The 12,529-nt window shown below is 48.1% G+C and overlaps 1 long non-coding RNA gene across 1 annotated transcript; it reads left to right on the top strand.

Moving 5' to 3' along the window:
- The first annotated feature begins 6,930 nt into the window (after nt 1-6,930).
- Nucleotides 6,931-11,828, top strand: LOC119287950. Its single transcript, XR_005141051.1, has 5 exons — nt 6,931-7,271; nt 7,508-7,620; nt 10,784-11,006; nt 11,174-11,359; nt 11,452-11,828. It is a non-coding gene; the product is annotated as an uncharacterized LOC119287950 (long non-coding RNA).
- Nucleotides 11,829-12,529: the final 701 nt, after the last annotated feature.

Raw genomic sequence — 12,529 nt, 5'->3', positions numbered from 1 at the left:
AGCCCCTTAAATTATTAATGTTTTTTTTTCATTCTCATTGCAGGGTGGGTGCCTGATGAATTCCATTTGTAGATACAGGCCCTGGTCAGAGCATCTCCAACCGCGCCCCCAGAACGGCCTCCCCAGGTAGTTTATTCGCGTCGGCGCTGAAAAACGGCCTAGTCGCGCCCCCAGGATGCCGAATTCCGCCGGCTCGGCCTGTTTTTGCGCCCGGCGCTCGCAAGCCGAACCCGGCGCACTGGGGGGCGCTCGGGGGCTCCGGCACAAGGGAAAAGCATTCCTGGGGCCACATTGACAAGAGAAAATGTCAAGCCACCCGCCCAGATTCGCCTCCTACCCCCCGCGCTCAGCCGCCACCTTGCCCCACCCTGCCGATCCCGGCGCCGACCACCGCCCGCCGCAGCTAGGTAGACCATCCCTGGCCAGGAAAAAGAAGGGGTTTTGCCGGGGCAGCCTCTCCGCTGCCGCCCAAGCACCTTTTCCGGCGCTCCGGCCGCGCAGGGCCTGTGCACCGGCGGGCTTGTGCCCACCTCACCCACAAGGTGTTTGATGAATTGCCCGGCCCGGCGATGGACTCCGAAGATGAGGAGGCGCTCGTGGCGTTGCTGGATGAGGAAGCCGAAGCCGACGTCCGGGAGCAGGAGCATCTCATGGTGCTCGCCGCCCTCGCCGGCCTGCTCGCGAGCAGTGAGAAGCCGCGGCGAGGTGGCTCGACGCTTCGGCGGGTGAAAGCAAAGAACCGGCATCGTCTAGAAGGCTATTGCATGCTCTACTCGGACTACTTCGCCGACACTCCATTGCACGGTGAGAAAACATTTCGGCGCCATTATCGGATGAGGCAAACGCTTTTCCTCCGGATTGTGAATTCCATCCGGGAGTTCGACAGCTGCTTCAAGTGCAAGAAGGATTGCACCGGCACACTTGGATTCACCTCCATCCAGAAGTGCACGACAGCTATGAGGATGCTTGCATACGGAGCTCTCAGTGATTTACTCGACGACTATGGGTGCATGGCCGAGTCCACCAGCATAGAGTGTTTCTACAAGTTCTATCGGGCAGTGATGGCAGTGTTTGGACCGCAATACTTGAGAACACCCAATGCGGAAGACACTGTTCGGATCCTAGCACAGAATGCAGCAAGAGGATTTCCTGGGATGCTTGGAAGCATCGACTGCATGTTGGAAATGGAAGAATTGCCCATTTGCTTGGCAGGGGTTGTACAAAGGCGCCAAAGGCGGTTGCAGTGTGGTGCTTGAGGCAGTGGCCACACAGGACCTCTGGATTTGGCACTCCTTCTTTGGTATGCCAGGAACTCACAATGACATCAACATGCTGCAGTGCTCTCCTGTCTTTGCCAAGCTTGTTGAAGGCCATTCTCCTCCGGTGAACTTCAAGATCAATGGGCGACACTGCAACAAGGGGTACTATCTAGCTAAAGATCTATCCGAGGTGGTTGACATTTGTGAAGACCATCTCAAACCCTGTGCCAGGAGGCAAGAACGCCTGGTTTGCGAAGATTCAGGAGGCTTGCAGGAAGGATGTCGAGCGGGCATTTGGTGTGCTCCAATCTCGATTTGCTGTTGTCCGGTACCCCGCTCAGACCTGGTTAAAAGATCAAATGTGGGAGATCATGACTTGCTGTGTCATCTTGCACAACATGATCATCGAAAGCGAGCAAGAAGACCTAGTGTTTGACACTGAACCATACTACAGGCAAGGCCCTCTAGCCGAAGTTGATCACCAGCTACCGGCAACCTGGACTGCCTACCTCAGTATGCGTCAGAAGATCCGAGACCCACAGATGCATCATTAGCTGCAGCAGGATCTGGTGGAGCACCTATGGAGGCTCAAGGGGGAGGCCGGGAATGACGTGCGATGAAACTTGAGTTTTTATTTGTTAAACTATATAATTTGTAGTGAACTATTTGTTGAACACGCCGAACCACGCCGAACTATGTGACGAAATAATTGATTTATATATTTGTATGTGAAAATTAACGCCGAAACACGCCGAACAGGTCAGAATATGGGCCGATTCACGCAGATATCGGGCCGTTTTGGGGCCGAAAGCTGGGCTGAATACGGCGCCTGGGGGCGACCGGGGGGGGGGGGGCGACGGCTGGGTGCCGAACCGCCCCAGCGCCGAGTTTATCGCCGGCACACCCCCAGGCTGCTCTTTTTCGGCGCCCTGGGGGCCGAACGGCCGGAGATGCTCTTATATGACATGAGGAATTTGATATTTTGTAGCGTAGCAGTGAGTAAAATGCACTGTTGATCCTTAAACTTGGTGGCAGTGTTCAGAATGGTCCTGGAACTTGTGAAGTGCCTCAATACAGTCTCGAAAGTTAACAATACAGCTTCTATACGATCCCTGAACTTGTCACGCTGGTCCTGGGCTACATATCTTTTTTTTGAGATAACCAGGGCTACATATCCGCATACGCAACATGTATGCCGCGGCGTACCACAGTCACCACGTCAGCGGAGAGCACGTAGTCAGAAGATTTGGTTGTTCCTAGTCGAAATCCCAAACACATTCCCCGATCGTACCCCTGGAGATCCTTGCCGTCAACTCGAACCACCTCGATGGCCGAGCGCTGGTGTCGGCGGCCGAGTAGGACGATCGCCACGATAATCGGGAGGACCATGAGATCAGAGAGCAGGGCGGCCGTGGCGACTCTACGCGAGGGGCGCACTGCACCGTGCGCTCGCGGTCACTGGTGTCCCTGGGCACCGGGAGATGCAGAGCACTCCCTCCCCTCCCATCGCGTCGCCCCTGCTCGGGCGACTCGGGGGTCCAAACCCTAGCGTCGCCGCCTCCTTTTCCCCTCCCTTCCCCCCTCGCCGCCGCCTGAGGCCGCCGCCGGGCAAGCCCGGGGCGCCGCCGAGGAAGGTGGCGGCGGGGCCCTGGCTGCCCTGCCTCTTCTGCGGGGGGCCGAGGTCCCCGGGGCGGCCACCCTGTCGGAGAGACGTCACCGGCCCTGCGACAGGCGGTGGCGGGGGCGTGGGCCGGCGAACCTGGCCGTGTGGACGGCGGGTGAACCGGAGGACGGGTGGCGTGGTGCAGCGGCAGATCGGCAGCGCCAGATCTGGCCGCCCCTGCCTTCCCTGTTTGGCGAGCTCCTCCCCGGCCAGATCCGGCCTGCTCCTCTGCGGGCCACCAGGTCTCGCGCCGTTGGGGTATGGGTGGCGGGGATTCGAAGACCGGGAGAAATCCCAGGCCGGCCTCGCCGGTCTTGGCAGCGGCGACGCTCGAGGGCGCCGCTCCCCTCCTTGGAGGCGCCGTTCAGGTCAGATCCGCCGCCCCCTTCCCCTCTAGTCTCCCGGGTGAAAACCACAATTCTGTTGGGCGGCGGCGGCGCCCTTGGCGTCGCATTCCTTCCTGAAGGCGTCGTCTTTGAGAGCTAGGTGGGCATTGGGCTTGCTCGGCGATGTGGTGGGTGTGCAGCGGCGGAGGTAGCTGGCCGCTACTGCTCTTCTCCGCCCGTTCCGGCATCTCTTTCTCATTCATGTCCAGTCCGTGGATTTGGTGGTGCTCTGCTCCAGGTCAGCGCTCCGTGGCTTGTCGGGTGCGCTCGGTTCCTTTTCTAGATGCAGCCTGCCGGTGTCCTTCCTCCCAGGTTCTAGGGTGAACCGCGACACTGTCAACGGTTCGGCGCCTTCGATCCAGGCGAGGAGGCAGGGGCTTTCTTTGACAGTGGAGCTGGGAGGTCATGGCATGTGGGGCCGCTGGCGATTTGGCGACGGCGTGTCCTTCCTCACCGTCGGAAGTGCTACTCCTGTGCTGACATTCTCCTACTTCCTTGGTGACCCGTACGCGATTGAGGATCTACACATCTCCAAGCTGCGTGTCTCCATGTTCGATCTTATTTAGCTTGGTGTGTGTGAGGCTTGTGAGCTGCTGTCCAGCATCTTTGTACCTTGTCGCTTTTCTGTTTTCTTGTGTTGGTTTCGCGCTTGTATTACTATTCCTGGCTGGTTGATGACTTTGTTAATTCAAAGTCGGGCTCCTCTGGAACCTTCATTCTAAAAAAAAGATGCAGAGCACTGGGTCGCCCTCAACATCGCGGAGAATTCCGTCCCCGGCGCACGCCCGGAGAAATTGTTGAAGGAGACGTTGAGCACGGCGAGGTTCTGGCAAGCAGACATCAGCTGGAGGTTGTTGGAATTGATAGATGGATGTGCGAGACGTCGAGCACGCCGAGCCACGTGAGCCCGGCGAACTCCTTCGGCATTGCACCCGACAGGTCATTGCAGCTGAGGTCAAGATCAATCTGACCTGGAATCTTGCCGATGCTCGCCGGTATCGCGCCAGACAGCGAGTTGCCGCCGATCTCCAGAGGTATCTGACCGGACAGCCGGTTACCGCCAAGAACGAGCTTGGTGAGCGAACCGAGCATGCCGGCGGTCTCCGGCGAGTTGCACATACGTGTGCTAGACAAAATCGATCAAGATGCTAGTCTGCTTGTTTGAGCTTGCTTTGCACGTAGCGTACATGTGATTCTCGGGTTCATGGACAGGTCGACGACGTCGAGCCCAGTGCACTTGCCTAGCTCCAGCGGACGTAGCGCTCGCACGCCATGCCCAACTACATGAGCGATCAGCTGTCGCTCGTAGCATACACCCGATCGATTTCTTCGTTGTTGGACCAAAGAAACCCTTCTTCATGGTTGACCTGAACAACAAATTGACCGTTGACTTTCAAAATGGGTTGATCTTTTTGGAAAGTTCATGGATTTCAAAAACTATTCGTGGATTTGCAAAATGTTCACAAATTGAAAAATACCTTGAATTGGGAAAAAATCACGGATTTTGGAAAAAAATCAAAGATTTGAAAAAAAGTGCATCGATTTTGAAAAAACTCCAACAATTTTGTGAAAACTATTCCTTGCATTAAGAAATGCATTCATTTTGAAAAAAGTTCATCAATTTTGAAAAAAATCATCAATATTTAAAAAATGTTTACGAATTGAAAATAAATCTCAAATTTGGAAAAAAGTTCACTCATTTTTTAGAAAAACAAAATTGAAAAAAGTTTGCACATTGCAAAAGAAAATAAAACAAAAACAAAAAAGGAACAGAAAAAAGAAAGGAAAAATAAAATAAAAACCGAACAAAACCATTTGAAAAAACAAGAAAAAAGGAAAAATAAAAAAGAAAAGAGGAAAGAAGAAAAGATTGAGAAAGAAGCTTGTAATCATGTGAACTGGTGGTAGCTGGCTGGTTATTATGTTGAACTCTAAACCATGAAGTTGGTAGTTTGGATCCTGCTAGCCTCATAGTTTTTTGCGATTTTTAATGAAAACAAAAGGATGTGCAAGCCCAGCAGCTGTACAACGTCTACATATTTCTAAAATACGACCATCATACCCTCTGTTATGAAGAGGTATGAGTTCATCTAAGCTGTCCTTGTGTTTAGGGGGTGTACAGAAGCAGACGTGTTTTAGTTTTTGCAAAAGCTGAAAAGCACATGATGTTGGTTGGTGTCTCAATAGTTCTATGGACAATTTGGATATTAAGAAATAGCATAATATTTGATAATAGCAAAACTAATGATCCTCGTGTTTCTGCCAATATGATTGCCAGATGGTTGAATGATTGGTTACTTTTGCAGAAAAACCAAGAAGGTGAAGAAACACTTAGATGGGGAGTTAAGATGTTCGAGTTGATTGCATATGAGTTCTTTAGAGTTGTGCATGGCTGACGGGTGGGGGGTCAACAGGATCACGACCACGTGAGAGATGAACCTTGTTTGTCTACACCCTGCCTATTGCAAATCTATTCTTTAGAGTCGTGCATGGTGTTGGCGGGTGAGGATGAACAGGATCACGGCGACGTGAGAGATGAACCTTCTCTGCCTACACTTTGTCTATTGCAATGCCTCCTCTGAAGTCTTCTTTTTGTTGCTTCTGCATAATGCATGCGAATGTAATATATATCCTACCTAAGGAGGTTGTTTGATAGGTGCTTTGCATGAATTATTGTATGTTTCCTTGCCTACACGTTTCAGCTCTTTGTTTTAAGGGTTCGACTTGTGGGTGCCCAAAACTATGAGTTGGTTCTGGTTTAGGTCGTCTACTTATATCTTTAGCTTTATTTTGGTTAGTAGTTAGATTTTTCAATTAACTGCCTAGTATCTAATAAAATCTCGTGCAAACCAGGCATCAATAAGCTTGAAACCAATATGTATCTGGATCACATTGATGTTCGGTTATCTTTATAATTGTCGGTCTACTAGCTCTCTATTCAGTTCATTTACATGGTTATCTCTTGCATTGTGAGGGAGGGGCAATCCTTTTGCACAGAAATTGTGTGCAAAAGAGGGGGCACGCCCTCAAGTAAGTATATATATAGGCATAGGGGAGGGGAGCCGCTTTGGAGGAGGGGATCCCTGCCCATGAGCCGCCAAGATCTGAAGGGAACCAACAGATCAGGGGACATAAACTCTCACATGCCCTTCGTCGGCGTTGGATCGAACGGCGTCGAGGTAGGAAGAGACCATAAAGACCTTATTCCAACACGCCATCGTCGCCATCACCTCGTCGGTGTCACTGAAGAAGCAAACCCTAAAGGAAAAAAATGAGATAGACGGGTCCCCACTCCTCTTGCTGTCGACAAGGCTGCTGGATGGGAAAGAGAAGAAGGACCGAGTTTGCGGTTAGAGTTGGGAGGCGACGGCTGTTGTGCATATGAAGTTATATACTCCCTCCGTCCCAAATTACTCGTCACAGAAATGGATGTATCTAGAACTAAAATACATCTAGATACATCCATACTTGCGATAAGTAATTTGGAACGAAGGGAGTAAATCGGAAATGAGGTAGTATGATGGAGTTGGGAAGAAATTACAACCTTGCCATCGCACACCACGAGACCCCACTGGCTGACCGAAAAGAGACACCTTGCTTCCCCAATCCCCACCCGAATCTCTACACGCTCGCCCTTTCTCATGCCCTCCATGGCGCAACCCTAGGTACCTCGACCGCACCGCCGCCTCTCATCGTCTCGGCCCAGTCCCCCCCGCCCCCACCCCGTCCATCACGCCGCCGCCGTCGCCTACAGTGAAGAAGCAGGATCTCGCGACGTCATCCACCAGGACCTCGCCGCCGCCTCTTCCAATACTTCAGCGACGGTACAGCAAGGTCCAGCCGCCGCCTGCTTCCAGGAATTCGCCGCCTCCTCCAAGGCCTCAGCGACGCTACATCAAGGTCGAGCCGCCGCCTGGTTCCACCGCGGCCTCCAATACCCTCTTCAATCCCTCCGCTTTGAAGGTAGCCGACCTCCTAATTTGCAATTTTTGTTAGCCACAACAATCTTTTCACAAACTGGAGCCGTAGCTAATTTGTTAGTCAAGCAAACACTTTTTTAGACCTATACAGAGGTGAAGGGGAGTTGAGGGGTGTAGTGAAGCTCGAGGTGGGGTCGAGCTGCCCCAAAGACCCCCTGACCTTAGCCCTTGCCTGCAAGATCCGGTCGCCGGCAATTTCACCACCCACTCTTGTTGCAGGCTTGATCAGCTGAGATGTCATTAACCCGGAGCTCTTCTTCAGCCTCGAGTGGAACCGCTTCTCCTCCCAGCGAACAGGGTTCAGTTTCTGGTGAAGAACATATCTTCAACAGGTGCGTAGACATCTAATTTATTGCATTTGCACGTGTGCCCTCAATTCGATGTCATCGTCTTATATTTGGTTCCATCTCCCTACCACTTGCACACGAGCTAGGTCATATAGGTAACTAGAAGCATATTTGGTTTGGTTCATGCTTCTCCTCCCAGCGTACAGGTTTCAGTTTCTTAGGACATGTTTGGTTGGCAGCCACATTTTGCCACACCTAAGGTTAGGCGGGTGACGCAGTTGTGGCATGGCTAAGTTGTGGCAAAAACAGGGTTGTTTGGTTGGTTTCCATAGCTTAGTTGAGCTGTGGCAAATTGACCTGTTTGGATAATTGCCATGTAACCTGCCACAGGTCTGGCGAAAATGTGTGGATAGTGTTTAATTTTGGTAGCCAAATATGATAGTCACCCCCGTTCAATGAAGTGGTGAGTTTACTCTCTTATGCTCATGTGTGGGCGCCCGCGATGTCATGTGACGGTGTCCGCTACCCGCCCCACTTGCATTCTGAATGTCATTCAGTTCTTGTGAGTTGCAGTTGGGTGGTCCACTTCCATCATCCAAACCTGTTTCTGGATAAATGGCAAGGGAACCATCAACATTATGCCCATGAAAAGTTCTTGCATTTCATGAAAGGACTTCCATGGTGTTAAAGAGCAAGTGCTTAGCCCTATCCTGCATGCATGTGTATAATCTAATCAGTATCATAAATTTCTTTAGGATGGTGTATTTTATATGAACGAAAAAAACTTACACTAAATTGTTCTTTTTCAGACTTTGAAATAGCCACTTTACATTTGGCTGCATCAAAGCCATCACTCCTATTCATAGCTGTCTCGACTATCTTCCAATTATCCTTGTAGTCTGTAGTGACGATCAGCTTGTTCAAGTGGAACCCCCACAACCAACTCTTTGTTTAAACTTTAAAGTATCAACACACTTCATATGGTGTTGCTTTTTGAAAACGAAGCCTGCATGCTGCTCTGTTTCGGTACTCGATGTAAAAATCCAACATGAACTTGGCCTGTTCATGATCCCAACTTACGATTCTCTGCTGGGAAGCTCCATCGCCATCCAACTTTCCCTTTCCATTTGCCATTGCCAATCCAATGAGAAGAAATGATTTTTTATGGAGTGACGAAATGGGCAACATCCGCAGTTCTCAGAAACCAGCCATGGTACTCAAGATTTTTCTTGGATCTGGATGGGGATTTTGAGTGGAGTGAGTAGGGGGCTTGGAAACAAAATAGAAGGGGGATTTGGAGAGGAATAGTTGAGAAGATGAAGGCGAGATTGGAGAGAATGGGAGGAGGGGAAAAGACACGAGAGAGTTCACGCTTTCTTTTTGCCCAGAGTGGTGAAATACCCGTGTATGTGCTATCATTTCCATCCCGTGGGCAGTTGGAGGAACCCTGTTTTCTCCCACCACCTGAGGTGCGCCAAAGATTTGGCGGACGAATCCGGTGCCACAAAATGGATGAAAAAAGTGCGGCAAAGCAGTAGGAAGTGTGGCGAGATTTTTATTGCACGGTAAGCTAATGTAGAGAAATGAACACCAGCCTGAAGGAGTATGACATGCCTAACTTAAGGTATTGCAAGTTATGGGTCCCAACCAAACATGCCCTTATGAAGATCGACTTGCCATCTAAAAAATACCAGGTTAAATGGGCATACCTTGTGATCTCTATTACCAAGCTTGTCAATTAGTTTCCAGAGTTTGAGTTTGTTAAGATAGGAATATGTCAGAGTTTTTCTTCCTTAAGCTAGAGTTGGAGTTTGTTAGGAATGGTCTGATCTCGTGGATCAATAAATTTGTCCATGGACTAGCGTGTAAGACCTAGAGGTAACAACGGATCAATAATAAAACAGAAAAGGAGGCCTCTCCTCACATCTGTGCTCTCAGGAGCTTGGTCTGTGACAGTTAGTGTTAAACGATCTAATTGCTTCAACAGATAGGCATTCAGCCTTCGACAATGATATCTGTTTTAACAGACTGTTTGCACAGTTCGCTCAGTTGTTATCCATGCCAAATACCGACCAGGTGGCCTATGCATTTTATTTATTTTGCTGTTAAAAAGCTTATTGCTCCCCCATTTCACACTATAAGTCCATGCGCACTATCCATACATGCCAAGGAGGCAAGGATACACTAAGTCTAACAGAGAGTTAATGGTGATTGAAACATGATTTTTTGCTTCAGTTCACCCTTTTTTTTAATGATTTTTGATGCAGATCAGTGGTTGAGACGAAAACTCACCCCTTGGTTGCAAAGTGCATATACAGTTTAATTCACATGGACTTCACTTGTCACTAACAACTCGCTATGTGCAGGAGCATTCCTATTCACGTGCGATACGAGTTTATATGCAAATTGGGATATATTGATGTGTACAGATATATTGATGTATACCAATTCAGTCACAATCTCTTATTAAAATAGGGGGTATAGATTGGGAATCTTGCAATAACTATGCGCTTGATTTCTTTCGAGCATGAACAATGCGCTCATTTCAATGGTACCAAGGACTCATAGGACTGAACCGAGTAAGTTTCAACACTAGAGGGGGTGTCCAAGCTAGAAAGTTTCTGGTACTGGCAGCCCACCTGGTACCAAGACCACCAACTTTCCGATTATGACATAGCAAAAGTAAAACTATATTTTCTTCAAGTTCTGCATTGAGCCTTCGCTAGCAAATTGAGGGACAAAGACATAACTGTCGGTCCCATCTGATACTTAAGAGGAGGAAGTACAAACTGGAAGGAAAGAACTTAGTACTGCTGTGATGTGGCACTCTTGGTAATGGACCAGGTAGCTCACATTGTCCATCCCTTGGCAATGGACCAGTGAGTGTTTTCAACTTTTTCTTTTGGAATCTCATGCATATTTGATATAGCATACCTTATCGTAGTATTTGCCAGTATAACAACCACTTTGCCAAAAAGATGCTCTATGTGTGCTTCACTGTCTTCTAATCATTGCAATGTTCCTTGCATGATAAAATTTGTAGATATGAATATTGTATATGTGCTCACATGTACATGTGGTTTTTTCCTGTATGAACAACTTGTTTAGACAAGATACTCATCTAATTGGCCTGTCATATAATTTTCTGAGATAACTTTATGTTAAGTCATTAGTGATTATGCTTTAATGTGTTAAATTTGGTATGTAGGGATGGATTTGCTGAGTTGGAGACCTGGGAAGACCCCACTCCTAGGCCATCACCCTTTACTCTCAAGGAGCTGGGTGATGCCTGGGTTGCTGCTGCAAAGCGCCAGCTCATTCGCAGGCCCAAGACACCGCCCCGTGAGGAGCTGCTAAGGCGCAGCCAAGAGCATGACCAGAAGAGTTTGATAATAGCGTTGAACGTCTATGCCAAGCAAAACAATATGCAAGTATGCGAACATCGTACTCAAATATTTAACCTTGCTTTTAGACTAGTTTGTTAATTAATTGTTTACTTAGAATAGCTAAAATCCCATGATTTGATTTTGCAGACTAGAAATGCAATAAAATATATCTCGTCAGGCTTGTTAATTTACATGTGTCATTTGTATTTCAGCCTACTGACCTCGAGGTAATAGAAGTGAAAGCAAGAAACCTAATCATCGAGGGGGGAAAGGGATACGTACACTTTAACTTGTGAAAATGCAAGGTGACCCATCTAGTTTGTTCTTTGCGGAGGTGCATCCAGATTGTAGAGAGGAGGATGTGTATCTTTGCACCCCTTTGGAAGCTAATGACTCGGGTAACTATCTATTATGTTGTTCAGATTTTTTGTGTGTGCAGATACTTTAGTTATGCATCTCTACTGCTAATACACTTTCCTTGTTTTATAAGGTAACTGTTATGGGTGCAAGGACCGTGCAAAAGAGCTTTTGCATCCCACTAGCGGTGGCTACTTGGGTGGGCACAAAGATGTTGTTTTCCCCTTCATTTACGGAAGTGATGAAGAAAGTGAAGATGAGGCCTGATTTCTCTTGGTTTCTTGCTTAAGTCTTAATCTGATGTGCTAGAGGGGTTAGTCTTAATCTGATGTGCTAGTGGGGTTGTGTACGACAAGAAATGGTGTGGTGCTGGTTTGTGGTCGCATCAATTTGTTCTTTTTTCCTTTGACTTTGAACTCAGTTCTTTGGTGGATTGTACTCTGAGTAGAGAGAGCTGGCCTTATGGTAAGGTGTTGCGAAGTTGCAAAAGATTGATTGAAATTTCCTCTACATCTCGTTTGCACTTGTATTGGCGTCAGAATTTTAGCCATCATTGCTCTAAACTTGGATATTGTTCTCGTATGGATGTAATTTTTCCTAATATGATATCTCTTCGCACATTCGGACAAACAGTTTAAGATCATGACATGTTTGGTGCTGCAGGAGTTTCTCGCAAGCTAATACTCCCTTTGTTCCAAAACTAGTGTCATGGTTTTAGTTCAAATTTGATGTGCTGAATTCATCGAACCGATCAGCTAACTGTGGCATGAAATCTTTTGCGTTAATTTAAGACATTTTTACAGCAGTTGTAACTTAATGTAAGACGTTTTGCAGTTCAATTGTGCTGCAAAACGCCTTACATCAAGTTACAGAGATAGTATTATTTTCTTGCTGTAAAATACAGCACGCCTCTAAAAAAATGAAAAGTACATCAACAGTTTATAACGATACATCATTCTAACTTAATACTCCAATTTCGTTTCGTTTTCGGTGATTTGTTGTGTGCGTGATCGATAAATTTATTTCTGGCTCGCATTGGCTTCCTACAACGATTCGGCCCCTACCTGTCACAGCTGCTGCTACCAAAGCCAAAGCACTCCGGTAACGGACCTTGTCATCATACGCACTACCATAGAGACTAGACGGAGTTTGCGGCTCTGTCTTGTTGGAAACATATAGTGATCCTTCAGATTAATGCCCAGAAATGCGTT

Source organism: Triticum dicoccoides, chromosome 1A, assembly GCF_002162155.2.
Source record: "Triticum dicoccoides isolate Atlit2015 ecotype Zavitan chromosome 1A, WEW_v2.0, whole genome shotgun sequence".
Lineage (NCBI taxonomy): Eukaryota > Viridiplantae > Streptophyta > Magnoliopsida > Poales > Poaceae > Triticum > Triticum dicoccoides.
The sequence above is the reverse complement of the archived record's forward strand: the minus strand, read 5'-3'. Positions and strand labels throughout refer to the sequence as shown.